The sequence below is a fragment of the Rhinichthys klamathensis genome, unplaced genomic scaffold (assembly GCF_029890125.1).
Source record: "Rhinichthys klamathensis goyatoka isolate OS25496 unplaced genomic scaffold, OSU_Roscu_1.1 h1tg000035l_1, whole genome shotgun sequence".
Lineage (NCBI taxonomy): Eukaryota > Metazoa > Chordata > Actinopteri > Cypriniformes > Leuciscidae > Rhinichthys > Rhinichthys klamathensis.
The window spans coordinates 1,517,556-1,533,725 of NW_026606583.1; positions in this window are offsets into that span (position 1 = coordinate 1,517,556).

Genomic DNA, 16,170 nt, shown 5'->3' on the forward strand with positions numbered 1-16,170 from the left:
TTACCACGCCCTGGTGGGGGGTACATCGTTGGGTCGAGACCCCCTGATTACACGTTTCCTTCGTGGCACTTTGAGGCTTGCAACTCGCACTAGGGTGCCAGCTTGGGATCTTGCTTTAGTACTAGAAGGCCTGTCTAGGGCTCCATTCGAGCCATTAGATTCGGTTTCAGAGAAGTTTCTTACCTTTAAGACTATCTTTCTGCTAGCTATTTCGTCCCTTAAGAGAGTTGGAGACCTTCAGGCCCTTTCGGTTTCCCCCACTTGCCTTGAGTTTGCACCGGGGATGGTCAAGGCATTCTTATATCCAAAACAGGGATACGTCCCTAAGGTGCCGACCTTGACTCCGAGGCCTATTGTGCTGCAGGCTTTCTGTCCTCCTCCTTTTACATCTGCGGACCAGGAAAGGCTGAACCTCTTGTGTCCAGTGCGAGCACTGGATACTTATGTTCATCGGACATCGTCAATGAGGAAGTCCGACCAGTTATTTATTTGCTTTGGATCACCTAAGAAGGGTCTTCCTGCTTCTAAACAGACGGTTAGTAAGTGGATAGTTGAGGCTATTTCACTTGCATACGAGTACTCTGACCTGCCGTGTCCTTTGGCGGTCAGAGCTCATTCTACGAGGGGTATGGCGGCCTCTAAAGCCTTACTATTTGGAGTTTCTCTTCAAGACGTTTGTGATGCGGCAGGCTGGTCCTCACCGCTCACATTCGTTAGGTTTTACAGCTTAGACCTGGATGCTGCCCCAGGTTCTCAGGTGCTTAGTGCTTAGTTTCAACAGACTGACACTCAGGTACTTGGAATTCTGGCGTTTTGGGTATTCTCGTTCCCAAAGCGTCAAGTGACGCATCGAGAGTTCCCTCGAAAGGGAACGTCTCAGGTTACGACTGTAACCGTAGTTCCCTGAGAAAGGGAACGAGACGATGCGTCACCCTGCCATACTTCCTGCTTCCCTGTGATCGGCTTGCTTCGACTTTTTGAAGCTAATGCCGCGTTTCACCGGGTGAGCCTTTATCCCTTCCTGGTCATGACGTCACCCGCCCGTGACGCTCATTCTTTCCATTGGACTAGTTGACATTGATGCTCAGACGCATGCACGCTGGGGGCGTTCCCAAAGCGTCAAGTGACGCATCGTCTCGTTCCCTTTCTCAGGGAACTACGGTTACAGTCGTAACCTGAGACGTTTTGTTTGTTTATATTGTGAAAATGATGGTAATGTATCTTTTATGATGGTCATCTTCCTATGTGCTTTGTATGATGGTCATCTTTTTGTATTATGTTTGTTTTATGTCATTGGTGTCTTTTAAGCCTATTTGGGCAGGGCATGTAAGTGCAAGACACTTTAAAGGCCTGTTCACACCGGGACGAATTTCGCACGCGATATTCACCGACGTTTAACGCCTCGTGACTAAACAAAGGGCGCCAATGTGAGTGTGCACACCGACGCGAAAAACGCCACGCGTAAAAGCGTCATTTTTTTGAAAACGCCTCGGGTTCGTTTTTTTTATTTGACGCACCGCGTCAAAAACTATCCGACCAATGAGATTGGCGCTTTTTCTCACGTGTCTGGAGCTTCTGAAGTTACAGTAAAACACAACTTGGGGCGCTCAAACACAAAACGGTCTTGCCGAGCACACATACATAACGCGAAGAAGATATACGCCAAGTAGCGTCTACTCTGCCGGGAAGAAATAAGACGAGGAAGATGCAAGGCAAGATGAATGGTGGTGCTGCTGGTCTCGTTGGTGTCGGAACATAAAGACCTATATGACAAACGCGACAGCGACTACAAAAATCTTGATAAAAGAGAACTGTTATGGAGTGGTATTGCAGAGCAAATGGGCGCCATCTAATGTCAGGGAATGAACTTGCATGTTCCCTCGGCTCATCGTCAGCCTAAATCGTTTGGGTGTGAACACAAAAAACGCGTTGAAAAACGCTGGCGAATAACGCGCGCCGATATTCGTCCCGGTGTGTACGAGCCTTTATAAATAAAAAAAATAATAATAATAATAAAAAAAATACAGATTGATTTGAGTCCTCAGTTCAGGTATGTTTCTTTAATTATCTCGTCAGCTCCTATGTTTTCCCATCTACTTAAGCCCTCGCTTTCTGTTATTCCCTTGTCTTGCAGTCTTGCATTGTTTAATGTCAGGTTGTTTCCTTTGAGTTAATCTCCTTGTTTATTGTTTTTATTATTAGATTAAAGATCTGTTTGTGCTTCTTCTACAGCAGCCCCTTGCACCCAAGCAAGTTTTTACATTATGTTGACACCTCAGTGTCAAAAATCAGTGCTGTTTGATCAATAGGGTATATGTTAATTGAGTCAAAATATTCGAGTCAAGACATTCAGGAATACCATTACCCCACCACACTATAACCATTAAAACAATGGGTGTGTGTGGCAAAAAAACAGATGCACATTTGACTTCAAAAATTCGGAGTAAAATAATACAATATATACATAATACAAACGTTTAAACATTTATACATTTGTGTGCCACAAAAGCAAGGCATGTTTTCTATTTTCTTTAAATAAAACGTTTACTTTATTTAATTCGGCCGGAATGCATTGAGGGTTTTCTGTTTTCGATACAGAAACGGTGTCGTGCTAACGGCCCCTAAATTAATAACTTGATTAAATGAATTAATCAATGACTGATTTAAGCCAGACTATAACTTTCTTTCTAGAGCTACTGTACAGCCAATACAATATTTGTTGCATTAATGTCCTATTATCACTGTAAAGCTGCTTTGAAACAATCTGTATTGTAAAAAGCGCTATATAAATGAAGTCCAACCAAGACTAAGGGAACCGTAAGAGTGGCTTCCATTCACACAATGCCTCTACCTCTTACTTCCGATTTCTCTCAACATGTTGAAAGGATACTGTCAGTCAATAAATGGGAAAACAAATGAACTTATGAACACTTGAACACTTATTCAAAGTAAATTTTTTAAAAATTTTAAAGAAATGGACTACATTAGTTACTTGAAAAGGTAATCTGATGTAACTAGCGTAGTAGCATTATTTGTAATGCGTTACTTTTAACTCTGGTTGAAACACTTATACTGTAGATGGCATGGACATTAGTTTACGTTTTGTTCATGGATTTATTTTGTTACCCAAATGTATTGAAATGTTCTGACTCCCTAAGGGAACATGGATTGGAAAAAGTGTGAGATAATGTGAGGAAAAATTATATTTCAATTCTGTAATTGCGTTCACTCACAAAAGCACTGAAATATAGTTCCCTTTCGTTGTCACTCCGAGTTACGTCGGATGACGACGAATGGGGTTTCGCTTAGAAAGCCTATCAACTTCGAGTATTACAAAACGAGCCAATGGCAAAGAAATGCCATGGGTCTGCGGAATTTGCATGGCGCAACTCCGCCCCACCTCATGGGTATAAAAGGAGGACGCCGGCAATATGCAGATATGTTTTCGCTTCGGAGCCAAGTTTATTCTTCACTCCACAAGCCATCTCTGAACTGTCAGCTTTTACAGACGAGCGAGATTCTCCGGTGTTGGTGTGACGGCGATCTCCCAGCGAGTGCACACTTCCTGCTTATCTGTGCAGTGGTTTGCCAGTGAATGTGTTTCTCCCTGGGCGCTTCAACACCGAGTTTCCACTCATAAAAGAGCTTGCACGTGGCACGTCTTTTTAAAGATGCCTCGCCCGTGCACTTCTGGTTGCGGTAGACTCGTGTCTGACTCTGATGGGCACGAGCGCAGTCTAGTGTGTTTGGGCATTGATCACGCTAGAGCAGCACTCGTGGATGACTCATGTTCTCTTTGTGTGAACATGACCATCGCGTCACTACGGTCGAGACTCAATGATCTCACAAGAGTGAGAGTCCCCTCATCCACACCCCGATCTACTTCCTCTAGACCTAGAGCTAGTACTTCGGCTGGTGGACAGGGTGACCTGAGGGTGACGGTGTGGAACAAGGCGCCGACTATTTTTCCGTGCCCCGCACCTCCCCCTCCAGTGTTCAGGGGATTCCCGCGGGTCCATCTTCGGATGTCCCGCGAGTTTCCGCAACAAAGGGAGGATGCAATGTCTGTCGCTGCATCACAAGGTGGGCAGGATTCATCGAGTGAAGACTCTGCAGCGCTGCCGCCTTCGGGTGTGCAGTCGTTCGCCGAGCCTGATCCCGAGATGACTGCCATGCTTTCCCGGGCGGCCGGGTTAGAGTGGACTCCTTAACCCTGTCCCGAGCGCTCGAGGCTGGACGATTGGTTTTTGGGTGCGGCCGCCGAATCCCGTCCGCGGCCAACCCCAATACCTTTCTTCCCGGACGTGCATGATAAGATCTCGAAGTCCTGGAAGACCCCCATGTCTTCCCGCGACCGCTCGCTGATTTCATCCGCCTTTCCTCCCCTTCATGGGGCAGCTGCCCGTGGGTACACTGGGCTCCCCCCGGTTGAACGCTCTGTTGCGATGCAACTGTGTCCTCAGAGTGCTTCTTCTCGTGGTGAGCCTAAGCACCCATCCAAAGCCTGTAGATTTTCGTCTACGTTAGTGGCGAAGTCTTACAGAGCAGCGGGACAGGCAGCTGCTTCTCTGCATGCTATGGCCACTCTGCAGGTCTACCAGGCCCAGATGCTCAGAGACATGCACGAGGGTAGGACAGACCCAGGGCTCTTTGATGAGCTGCACGCCGCCACCGCTCTCCGGGCGACGAAGGTGACCGCACGCTCCCTGGGTTTGGTGACCCCGCTGGTGCAGTTCTTGGGAGCCTGGTTAGAGCTTCCCCATCTGTCCCGCTGGGTCGCACGAACTATCTGGCTCGGCTACGCGATTCAGTTTGCGCGGTCTCCTCCCCGCTTCAGGGGAGTCCGCTTCACTATGGTCGTGGCAATGCCCCTGTCATGAGAGCGGAGGTTGCTACCCTACTGGCGAAGGGTGCGATCGAGACCGGCTTCTACAGCCCCTACTTCATTCTCCCGAAGAAATCCGGTGGGTTACGGCCAATCCTGGACCTGCGCGTGCTGAACCGCTCCCTTCACAGGATGCCGTTCAAGATGCTCACTGCCAAACGCATTTTCGAATGTGTGCGGCCCTAGGATTAGTTTGCAGCGATCGACCTGAAGGACGCCTACTTCCATGTCTCCATTCTCCCTCGACACAGACCGTTCCTACGGTTTGCTTTCGAGGGGCAGGCATACCAGTACGCGGTTCTCCCTTTCGGGCTAGCCCTGTCTCCTCACGTCTTCACGAAGGTCGTCGAGGCAGCCAGCCCTTGTTCCCCTTCGGGAACACTGGGTTCGCATCCTGAACTATCTCGACGACTGGCTGATACTAGCTTACTCTCGAGACCAGGTTTGCGAACACAAGGACCTAGTGATTTGGCACTTAGCCCGTCTGGGCCTTCAGGTCAACTGGGAGAAGAGCAAACTTTGCCCCGTGCAGAGGATCTCTTTTCTCGGTATGGACATCGACTCGGTCGCCATATCCGCGCAGCTTACGAGCGAGCGCGTGCAGTCACTGCTGACTTGCCTGAGACAATTCGAGGGCAAGAGTGCGGTTCCACTGAAACTGTTTCAGAGGCTGCTGGGGCATATGGCATCTGCAGCCGCGTCCACGAGACACGCCTACGCATTGAAGTGTAACCTCTTCGTCAACTGGTGCTCTTCTCGCCGAGAAGACCCCTGGAGATGTTCGATCGGTGTCGTGCTTTCCTTCCTTCAAGATGGGTTGGAGCGAAGGCTGTCTCCCTCCACCCTCAAAGTATACGTTGCCGCTATTGCCGCACACCATGATACAGTGGAAGGTAAGTCCGTAGGGAAGCACGACCTGATCGCCAGGTTCCTGAGAGGAGGAACCTCTCGTTCCCTCCTCTCGTTCCCTCTTGGGACCTCTCAGTGGCTTTAACTGCCCTGCAGAGTGCTCCCTTTGAGCCTCTGCAATCAGTGGAGATTAAATTCCTGCCTATGAAGACAGCTCTGCTGGCCTCCATCAAGAGGGTAGGGGACTTGCACGCATTCTCCATTGACGAAGCGTGCCTGGAATTGGGGCCGGCTTACTCTCACGTGATCCTGAGACCCCGTCCTGGATATGTGCCCAAGGTTCCCACCACTCCCTTCCGGACCAGGTGGTGAACCTGCAAGCGCTGCCCCTGGAGGAGGCAGACCCAGCCTTGGCACTGCTCTGTCCAGTATGCGCCCTCCGCGCCTATGTAGACAGAACGCAGTGTTTCAGGACCTCAGACCAGCTCTTTGTCTGTTATGGTGGGAAGCTGAAGGGAAAGGCTCTCTCCAAGCAAAGGCTGTCTCTAGGGCTAGGATAAACGATTATTTTTTAAACGATTAATCTAGCGATTATTTTTCCGATGCATCGATTAATCTAACAATTCGTTTTTCTGTCCGATTCGATTTCGATTCGATTCTGTTATCGATTATCTCCCCATTAATTGACTAATACCAATTTATACATGTTGATTTATATATCTGAATGAAAAAAAACATGAATTCCTTAACATTGCAATATATGTTTATTGCTCTTAAAATTCCCAAATAAAAAAATATACAAGTGCAAAGTAATGCATTCTTAGTCAGAGGTAGCATTCAATAAAACTTTGAAGCCTTGAAAACACATAGGCCAAGCTTACTAAAAAATAGTGTATCTTGTAATTCTTCTTTCAGATGAAAATACCAACTTGATGTCTAGCATTTAATTAAAAAAAATTCTATAAATATTTTTGAGTCTTCATTTTCTTTTCTGACATAGCCTACTCCAGTTCTTGTTAAAACACACCAGACATGCAAATTCTGTGCATTTGGACACTTTTTGAGTGAAATCATATTTATTTTGTCCATCAAAAGTGTGCTTTCACTTTAATTGAGAGCAGTGCTGCAAAAAAAATACTCTGCGCCGAAACCCGCGCTTCACTGCTGTTCACGCGCTGCTCCTGCTCCCGGTGTGAATGCACTCATTGATTAACATGCACGCAAAAAAAAAAAAAAAAAAACCCGCACTGTTTATGCTTGCGGTGTGAAACGGCCGTAATTCACGAGGTTCCCTATATGTGCGTTCCGTGTGCACGTGTGATGCTAATGTTGCGCGATGTTAATCATTGTGTGCATTGAAATCCGAGTGCATTTGACCGGCATAAAATCGGAATATGTCAGACTGACCGGCCGGTCGCCGATCACATGAAAATCGGCCAATTCCGGTCACCAGCCAATCAATCGGTGCATCTCTACTTTAGAGGAACGAGTGCACTTTGTACCTTGCACTTTGAAAGTCTGAGGAGCCACTCGTGTTGCTACTACTCTCCGGCGCCGCCATCTTTGTTTTGGGTCTGACGAATCGACGCGCATATTTTGCGTCGACATATTTTTTGCGTCGACTTAATCGATGGCGTCGACGCGTTGTCCCAGCCCTAGCTGTCTCACTGGATAGTGGACGCCATTGCTTTGGCATACCAGCAGCAAGGTCGACCGTGCCCCCTTGGTGTGACTGCCCACTCCACCCGGAGTGTGGCGTCCTCTTGGGCTCTAGCGCATGGCGCCTCGCTAACAGACATCTGCAGAGCTGGAGGCTGGGCGACACCCAACACATTCGCCAGGTTCTACAATCTCCGAGTGGAGCCAGTGTCCTCTCATGTAGAAAGTATCCTCACCAGTGGTATCACAGTGTGGTATGGTAACACCACCCTGGCTGAGAGGAAATCACTGCAACGGGTCATTAAAACTGCAGAGAGGGTCATCGGCTCTAACCTCCCCTCCATGGACACTATATACACCAAGCGCTGTAGAAGGAAAGCAAAGAGCATCCTTAAGGACAAATACCACCCAGCTTATCCTCTGTTTAAATGGGTGGACTCGGGCTATAACCTGAGACATCGCAGGCCTGTGAGCATTAGTACCCACAAGGCCCATCTGTTTAACAGCTTCTTTTCGGCCACTGTTAGGCTAGTGGCACAGGACATTAAAGGATTTGTTCACTTTTAAAAACACTTTTGCTGATAATTTACTCACCCCCATGTCATCCAAGATGTCCATGTCTTTCTTTCTTCAGTCAAAAAGAAATTAAGGTTTTTGATGAAAACATTCCAGAATTTTTCTCCATATAATGCACTTTGCTGGGCACCAAACGGTTCAAGGTCCAAAAGATAGTTTCGGTGCAAACTGCAAACTGTTCAAATGGCTTTAAACGACACCAGACGATGAATAAGGGTCTTATCAAGCGAAACGATCGCTCATTTAAAAAAGAAATAACAAAGTTTAAGTTTTATAAGCTCAAATGCTCGCCTTGCTCTGTTCTGTGTGACTCTCCTGTTCGAACTCGTTCATCAAAATGAACGAATCTTTTTCCGAGTCAATTCGTTCATTTTGTTCGTTAAATGAACCAAATGACTCGAAAAAAGATTTGTTCATTTTGATGAACGAGTTCGAACAGGAGAGTCACGAACGTGCATCACAGAACAGAGCAAGGCGAGCATTTGACATTATTAAACTTAAACTTTGTTATTTATTTTTGAAATGACCGATCGTTTCGCTTGATAAGACCATTATTCATCGTCTGGAATCGTTTAAAGCCCTTTGAACAGTTTGCAGTTTGCACTGAAACTGTCTTTTGGACCTTGAACCGTTTGGTGCCCAGCAAAGTGCATTATATGGAGAAAAATCCTGGAATGTTTTCATCAAAAACCTTAATTTCTTTTCGACTGAAGAAAGAAAGACATGCACATCTTGGATGACATAGAGGTGAGTAAATTATCAGCAAAAGTTTTTTTTTAAAGTGAACTAATCCTTTAAGGAGGGCAAAAAGTACCCCATTCCATGTTTTTAAACATTGTAATGATTAGTGTAAGAGTATTTAATTCTATTCAGAGTATTTCTTTTGTACGTGCAATATTATTACTATTTATTATAATGTGTATCTATTTAGGAGAGGTTATTTATATACAGTTTTTGCATTTTTTAAAATGTTTTGTTGCTCTTTGCTCTACCTTAAGATGTGTATGTGTGTGTGTTTGTGTATATGTATATATATTCTTTTTAAATCTAAAACCTGACTCTGAGAAACGCACACGAATTCCAATGTACCTGTACTGTAACGTACCTGTGCAAATGGCAATAAAACTTTGAACTTGAACTTGAACTTGTACTCGCTTCAACCAGCTAGTACCGGACCCGCTCAGGTGTCTTCGCTTGCTCGCCATTCCACTCCACGGACTGGATACGTGCGATATTTCCTCAGGTGAGCCTTCCTCTCTGAAACCCTGAGTTCCTCCAGCACTGCTGACGCCGACGCCAGTGTCTATTGCCTGCGCGTTGGCTAGGTGCCTCCGTGTGCATGGTTCCTCCTCTGAGTAACCCCCACATGTGTATTTCCACTGTAAGCCTCTCTGAGCATGTGTCTTTCCCTTGGCAAGCCACCTTGCCACCCCTGGGGTTGAAATATTCCACCTGCGGCTGGACACCCCAGTGTTCTCCATATGCATCCCTCTGGGTCATACTGTATGTGTATTCTCTAAATTAGGTTCATATCAAATGTGCCCTGATGCTGATTATATCAAACAAAGTTTTTTTTTTAGATTTTTATTTGTTTTTACAAACTGATAGAGTACAGTAAACGGGCAGATTATGTGAATGAGCGAGAGGCAGGTGTTCAAAAACAGGATGCTCACTCCTCACAAACGCTGATAAAAGTGCACATCCAGACCCAGTCCTGCACGCTCTTTCTCTGTTCTGAGCTCATGTGAAGCCGAGAACTGTCACAGAGACACACATAGCCAGAGACTTCTTCTACAGACATTAATTCAGTTGTCTAAAATGTAACTTGAATGAGTGTTTGTGTATGCTTTCTGCTGTTGTCAGGAGTGGCATGACAGGACAAGCAAACTGAATGTTTCTACGGCTAATTCCTGACAGCTTTAGTGCCCCAGTACATAAGAGTGAAAATAAACTAAAACAGACTGAGCAAGAATATGAAAGCGCAGCATTCCATTAAACTATACAACTTCCATCAAACTGTACAAACTATAATTGACCAATTCTATGAAAGTACCTTTAATAATATGTTACTGATGCCAAAGGAAAAGAGCTGTTTAAGCCCTGTCACACTTTTCTGTTGTTGTTGAAAGGTTATGATTGTCAGTCAACTGGTTGAGTAGGTTTCTTGTGAGGGTGGAGTATAGTAAATACCAGAGGAAGGGGTTGTGACAGATGTTTTAGGCCTGCTCAAGCCTGAGAGTTTTCACACCTTTCCATAGGGATCTAGGAATAACTCTTTATTATATTCATAAAATAACTATGGGTTATTTAGAAGTTTATCACCGTTGAGTAGAATTCTTTGACTCAAATGTCATTTTGCCCTGTTGATCAGTTACATTACTAAAATACTATATGATATGATATGATATATGATATGATATGATATATCATTCTTACTTTTCTTGCAATTGTGAGTTATAAACTCGGAACTGCAAGAAATAAAGTCAGAATTATGAGATAAAAAGTCTCAATTACCTTTTTTATATTTTTATTTTTCGTTGCAAAAACTATTTTCTATAGATGTGATAAACATGATATTGAATTTCAATAATTTTGTTGAGTTATTGTTTAATGCAAAATAAATGTTACATTTTTGATCTTTTTAAATGTTATCAGTCAAACTCTAATCAAACTCCATGTCCCCAAAATTGTCCCCAAATATTACTACATTTGCTTTTATTGAAATTAAAATATCACGTTTTCACATCCTAAAGTTTTTTGTTCTAAAATGCTTTAAGTAGTTTCTGAGAAATTGGAGCATTTTTTATTTTTCCTGCAGTTACCAAAAATCTATTCTAATCTATAAAAAATCATTTAATCTTAAAATTAGGAAGGCTATAAAAAGAAATCTAAGTGCTTCCTGCATGCAGTTTCCTGACTAAAATGTAATTTTGAAATGGATGTCAAAGGAACTTACAGTGAAAGACTATAAAAAATATATTAAACACTTCCTGATTGCAGCTTCCATTTTCTGAAATGTCATTAAGAACTGTAAGTCAAGAGGAACTTGAAGATGAGGAAAATCTCCAGCAGCGGCTAAACAGGTCATGTGGTTTATAATAACTGCAGTCGGCACTGCTGCCAGAATTTATGAAACACACATACTATCATTTGCCAAAGATTTATGCACACATCTATATTGTTACCATTACAGCTTTATTTTAAATGATCGACAAGAAAAGTTCAGTCATGATTAGAATATTCCTCCCTCTTATTATTGAATCAATAAACATTTTATGAGGCCAGAATTGTAGCAAACACTGGTTGGAAGAGGAGGAAATCCAGAGGGTTAATGCACTATTAACCATTTTATTGTTTGGTCTGTAACCACATTCCTTTAATTGCACTTCAGAATCATTTGACTGTGCACATGCTGCGTCAGGAGCCAAGGGATCCGGATTATTTTGCTCAATAGCAAAGAGAAGCAGAAACACACACAAACAAAGACAAACACACATTCCTCTCCCATTCAGTAAATGCCTTCCAGAGCACTACATGGCATGGCCACCACATGTTTATTTGTCTGTTTTTGTCTACGAAGGAAAAAATAAAAAAGTGATATGGTGCTTGGAAATTGTCTCACGTATCCAGGCTTTTGACTATTAGCATAGAGTCTGGTCCACACTGGAGGTCATTCTGGCCAAGAAACATCCATTTAGACAAGAAAATGCTTGACTGATGTGTAAAGCCATCAGTGACAGTCACAGTTTTTTTATTTTTGTTTTTACGTGCCATTAAAAAATAGGTTTCTGTATAAGGAAATAGCACAATAACACGCAGTAAATTATTATAAACCGTTGTTCGCAATGTCTTTCTATTCAAAATTTTTGAATTGTACTGATTATTTTAAGTTTAGAAAACCGCAAAGAAAAGCGGAATAGTTCCAGAACATAAAAAGAAGAACACATAAAAAAAGAAATGCAAGTAAGCTTTTAATCTCTTGCAATGGCCTAGATATATATGGTGTTTTTTGAGTGTGACCATTGTATGTGGTCATTTGGAGCTGGGTGAAGTTTCTTCAGGAATTCTACTTAATTACGGTAGTCATTTTACTTCTACTTCTACTAAAAAACAACACAGGTTTGGAGTGACACTTGTGAAAAAGAAGTGTGCTTAATTGTATTGAATGTGCACTTGTAGTGGTCTTCAAATCTTAAGTATATGTTTTTAAAAATGCACTTGCAGATAATATAATACTAATGAAATTTGAGTATGTCAAATTACATTTTAAAGTACATTTTAAATCATTATGTTTTAATTATCCTTTCCTTCATCGTGTTTTAAAGAAGACACTTATTTTGATGTGTTGACTAACATTTTAGAGCATGTAAAATACTTGATTATAGTTTTAACTGTATGGGTGTTATTAGATATTACATTTAAAGTTATATATATATATATATATATATATATATATCTTAAATGTACTCAATTTTCATACTTTACAATTACAAATATATTTAAATGACATACAAGTTTCACGAAAAAAATACATTAAAGTATATTTTAGTTTACCACAACGGCTTGCCATACAGGTAACTATAAAATTACATATAAAGATGTACTCAAGTCCTACTTAAGCGAGTCAAAAAAGTTGAACAACTTGCATTTAATGTAAATTTAAACTATAAAACATATTCATGTAATTGCAAATAATGTAATTAGTCCAAAACATTAGATTCAGTTCATACTTAAGCATATTCATTTGAAGAATATATTTCTGTAATAAGACAAGTACATTATCTTAAAGTAGGCTAAAGTGTATTTCTTTTTCACAAGGGGTGGGTGAACAAACAATGACAGAATTTACATTTTTTGGTGAAACACCGGTGAACTTTGGTTCGCTATCTTTGTGGGGACTCTCCGTAGACGTAATGGTTTTTATACTGTACAAACTGTATATTCTATCCATTTAACCATACTCTTCACAGAAAACTTTCTGAATTTTTACATTTTCAAAAAAACTGAAATGAAAACTTATATGATATATAAGCTTGTTTCCTCACGGGGACCTCAATTTAGGTCCCCACACTGACACACACACACACACACACACACACACACACACACACACACACACACACACACACACACACACACACACACACACACACACACACACACACACACACACACACACACACACACAGGAATGCTTGCTCCAATGACGGTCTGTTTATTGGCCCAGAACTGAACATCACAGGGGGGATAAGACATCCGTTGTGTCAACAGTTTCCCTAATACCCAAAATCCTTAGAGACATTTGTGCAGACGTGAGAACTACAGGTCAAATGAACTCAATAGTGTTAGGAGACCTGAACCACCAGTGAAATTCATCAAAATAAATCCCTGTGATCCAGCGACCTGATATGTGAAAACATACAGCATGATCAAGTCATTTTAAGCAAATGTTCACAATTTTAACATTTTAAGAAAACGTTTATTTAAATTGGAAGCATATTTGTGTGTTTTTGTGAAAAAAACATCAGACAAATGTACAGTTGCAATCTTATTTAGTTTATTATTTCTTGTTTGTAATAGTAACTGCATTAAACCTACTTTATGAATTCTAGTAAATTCACATTTATATGATACAGTGTACATAACAGTAAATACAAGTAACATTCAGTATTGTTTCTTCTTGCAGAACCTGTGTCCAAAAAAGCTCAACAAAACCTCTGCTCACCCTCTCATGCTCCTCACACTCATCTCACAAAGCTCCTCCACCAAGTGCAAGATTCTTGGATTCTTAATAGTCTCGGGCTATTAATGGTTTCTGATCAACTCCATATTCCAGCAACTATACACATATATTTTAGTTGATTGTCAGAGAGCAATGTGCCACATTAGAACATCCATCTCAGAGATATGTACTCTGATATTGTGTAAAAAAAATGATCTGCAAATAAATTTAAACCAAAACATGTTTGTCAAATAATAAAGATGATGTTATACAAGACAATATTGGCAAAACAGTATAAAGGAAAATGTTGAGGAAGTAAACCATGGCAAATCATGTGACTTTCTTTGAGCTTGTTGGGTTTGTGGTTTCAGGATTGGCTTATATTTAACATAAAAAAATTAGCAACAAGCCTCTGAGGCTATGAATAAAGACAAAATGAAAGCAGTTATCCAACACAAAGCAAAAGTATGTACATACTAAACAGAACAAAAACAACACTGACCTGATATTAATCTCAGGCATTTGTTATACAAAATGTATATTATACTTTGTAAGTGCTACAAAAAAAAAGAGAGATTTAAAATGAATTAAAAAGAGAAAACAATCACATCCAGAAATGGAGAATGCCTTCATTTTAAGATACAAATTACAGTATGTTTGAAGTGTTTAAAAATTGTATAGCCCCCCCCCCCCCCCCCCCCCCCCCAAAAAAAAGTGAATCAGTATTTAATTTTGAAAAATATTAATAATGTACGCAGCTGCATTGCTTTTCAAACTGAATGGACATCACACGAATCTATGAATACTGACAATCATGCAGCTACAGAATTTTAATGTTTCATATATTCTGCACAACAAGTAAATCCAACACTTCTGCCCTCTCAAACTGACCTTCTTTCATACTTGTAAAAAAGCTCTTTTGAGTCCAAATGTCTGTGCTGAAGTTAACTTCAGCTAGAGCTTCCATAACTCTCCATTATAAGGCCACTGATACTGACGACATAACAACATGGAACATTGACAGATGGGCAAATCTCCACACAAACCCTGAGAAATTATAAATCCCTGGAGATTTCTTTTGAATTGATTTACTTGTCATCAAAAAAAGCACTGTATCACCAACTTCAGTATTTGAACCAAATATATCAGTTGCAACCCCAAAATGTTACATTGGATCACTTCCATTCTTGGTCTTAGAGAGTCCAACATTACAATAAACACAAAAGATATTTGAGTTGTTTCGAAGTCCTTCAGTGTTCCCACACACTTCTGACCAATCAACGACCAATCCACTTTTTAAAATTTCCTGATACAGCCAGGTTTTCCATGACCGTGGGAACCCTGTATTATGCCTTCAAAAGAGTCTCGTTTAATCACCCTTGACGGTCATATCAGTCAGTGGTTAATTTTACAGGGAAGCTTGTTTCTTTGTTCTGTGTTTATGGGTGTTTGTGTCTTGTGTCTTTAACATTTTTCTATCTGGGTCACAGACTGCATGGCCAAGTGCTTTTGTCATGGTGATGACCTGAGCCAGGTAGTGACCAGTGTCTGGTTACCGCTGTAATAAAGAAAAAAGTAAAAAAGTAAAAAAAGAAAAAGAAACCGCTATCATCTTTCAGCCGGACCACCAGGACGACAAAACCTCCAGCTTATTAATTCTAGAATGTTCTGAGTCACCTGCCCAAAAAGATGCAGACATCATACAATGAACATACTTAAGTGGTGTCTGTTTATGTCGCCATCACTTACATTATTGCTCATACTTTAAGTAAGATGTCTAAACAAACTTTGGCATACATTTTACATCAATCAAGATTTTTGCTATAGTTTAGCCATATCAAGACCTAGCAATCACCCACGGGCAAATAAATCTTCAGAAATTGTAAAGATCTAGTTTATATTTGGAATAAGATTATTTATTACCACTGTTTTTAACGAAATTCAACATCCTGTCATCTGGCATCAGAAAGCATCTGATAAAGAGACAGTGTCTTCCTGTAGTTTGACCTCTCTCTGATGTTTCTCTCTTTTTTTCCTACCATTTCATCTCTCCGTGTCACATCTGACTTAACATCTACATGATGGTTTAACTCTTACCAAAATGGTTCCTCTCTGTTACCAAGATTGGGTTGACCAAGAAATGCAGTTGACAACTCATGCCAGAGTTGCTTCAAAGACCCATAAATGTACACAATAAATGCTAGAGAATGTCACAACTCCCTACTGTCTAATCTAATTTTGTTAATGTTTGTTCAAGGACTTATTTTGATTTTCATTTCACTCCACGGTTCCCGTAGTTCCTAAGTTTAGTTCCTTTTTTCTTGGTTGTCATGCATTCTAATTAGGTTCTCATTTGTTTCTATATAGTTTCTGATTATGTTCACCTGTGTCTTGTTTAGTTGCTTGTTTATTCTATTTATATCCACCTTTTTCCTAATGAGCCTACTGCGTTTTAGATTATGGGAGGCACTTCTGGTTT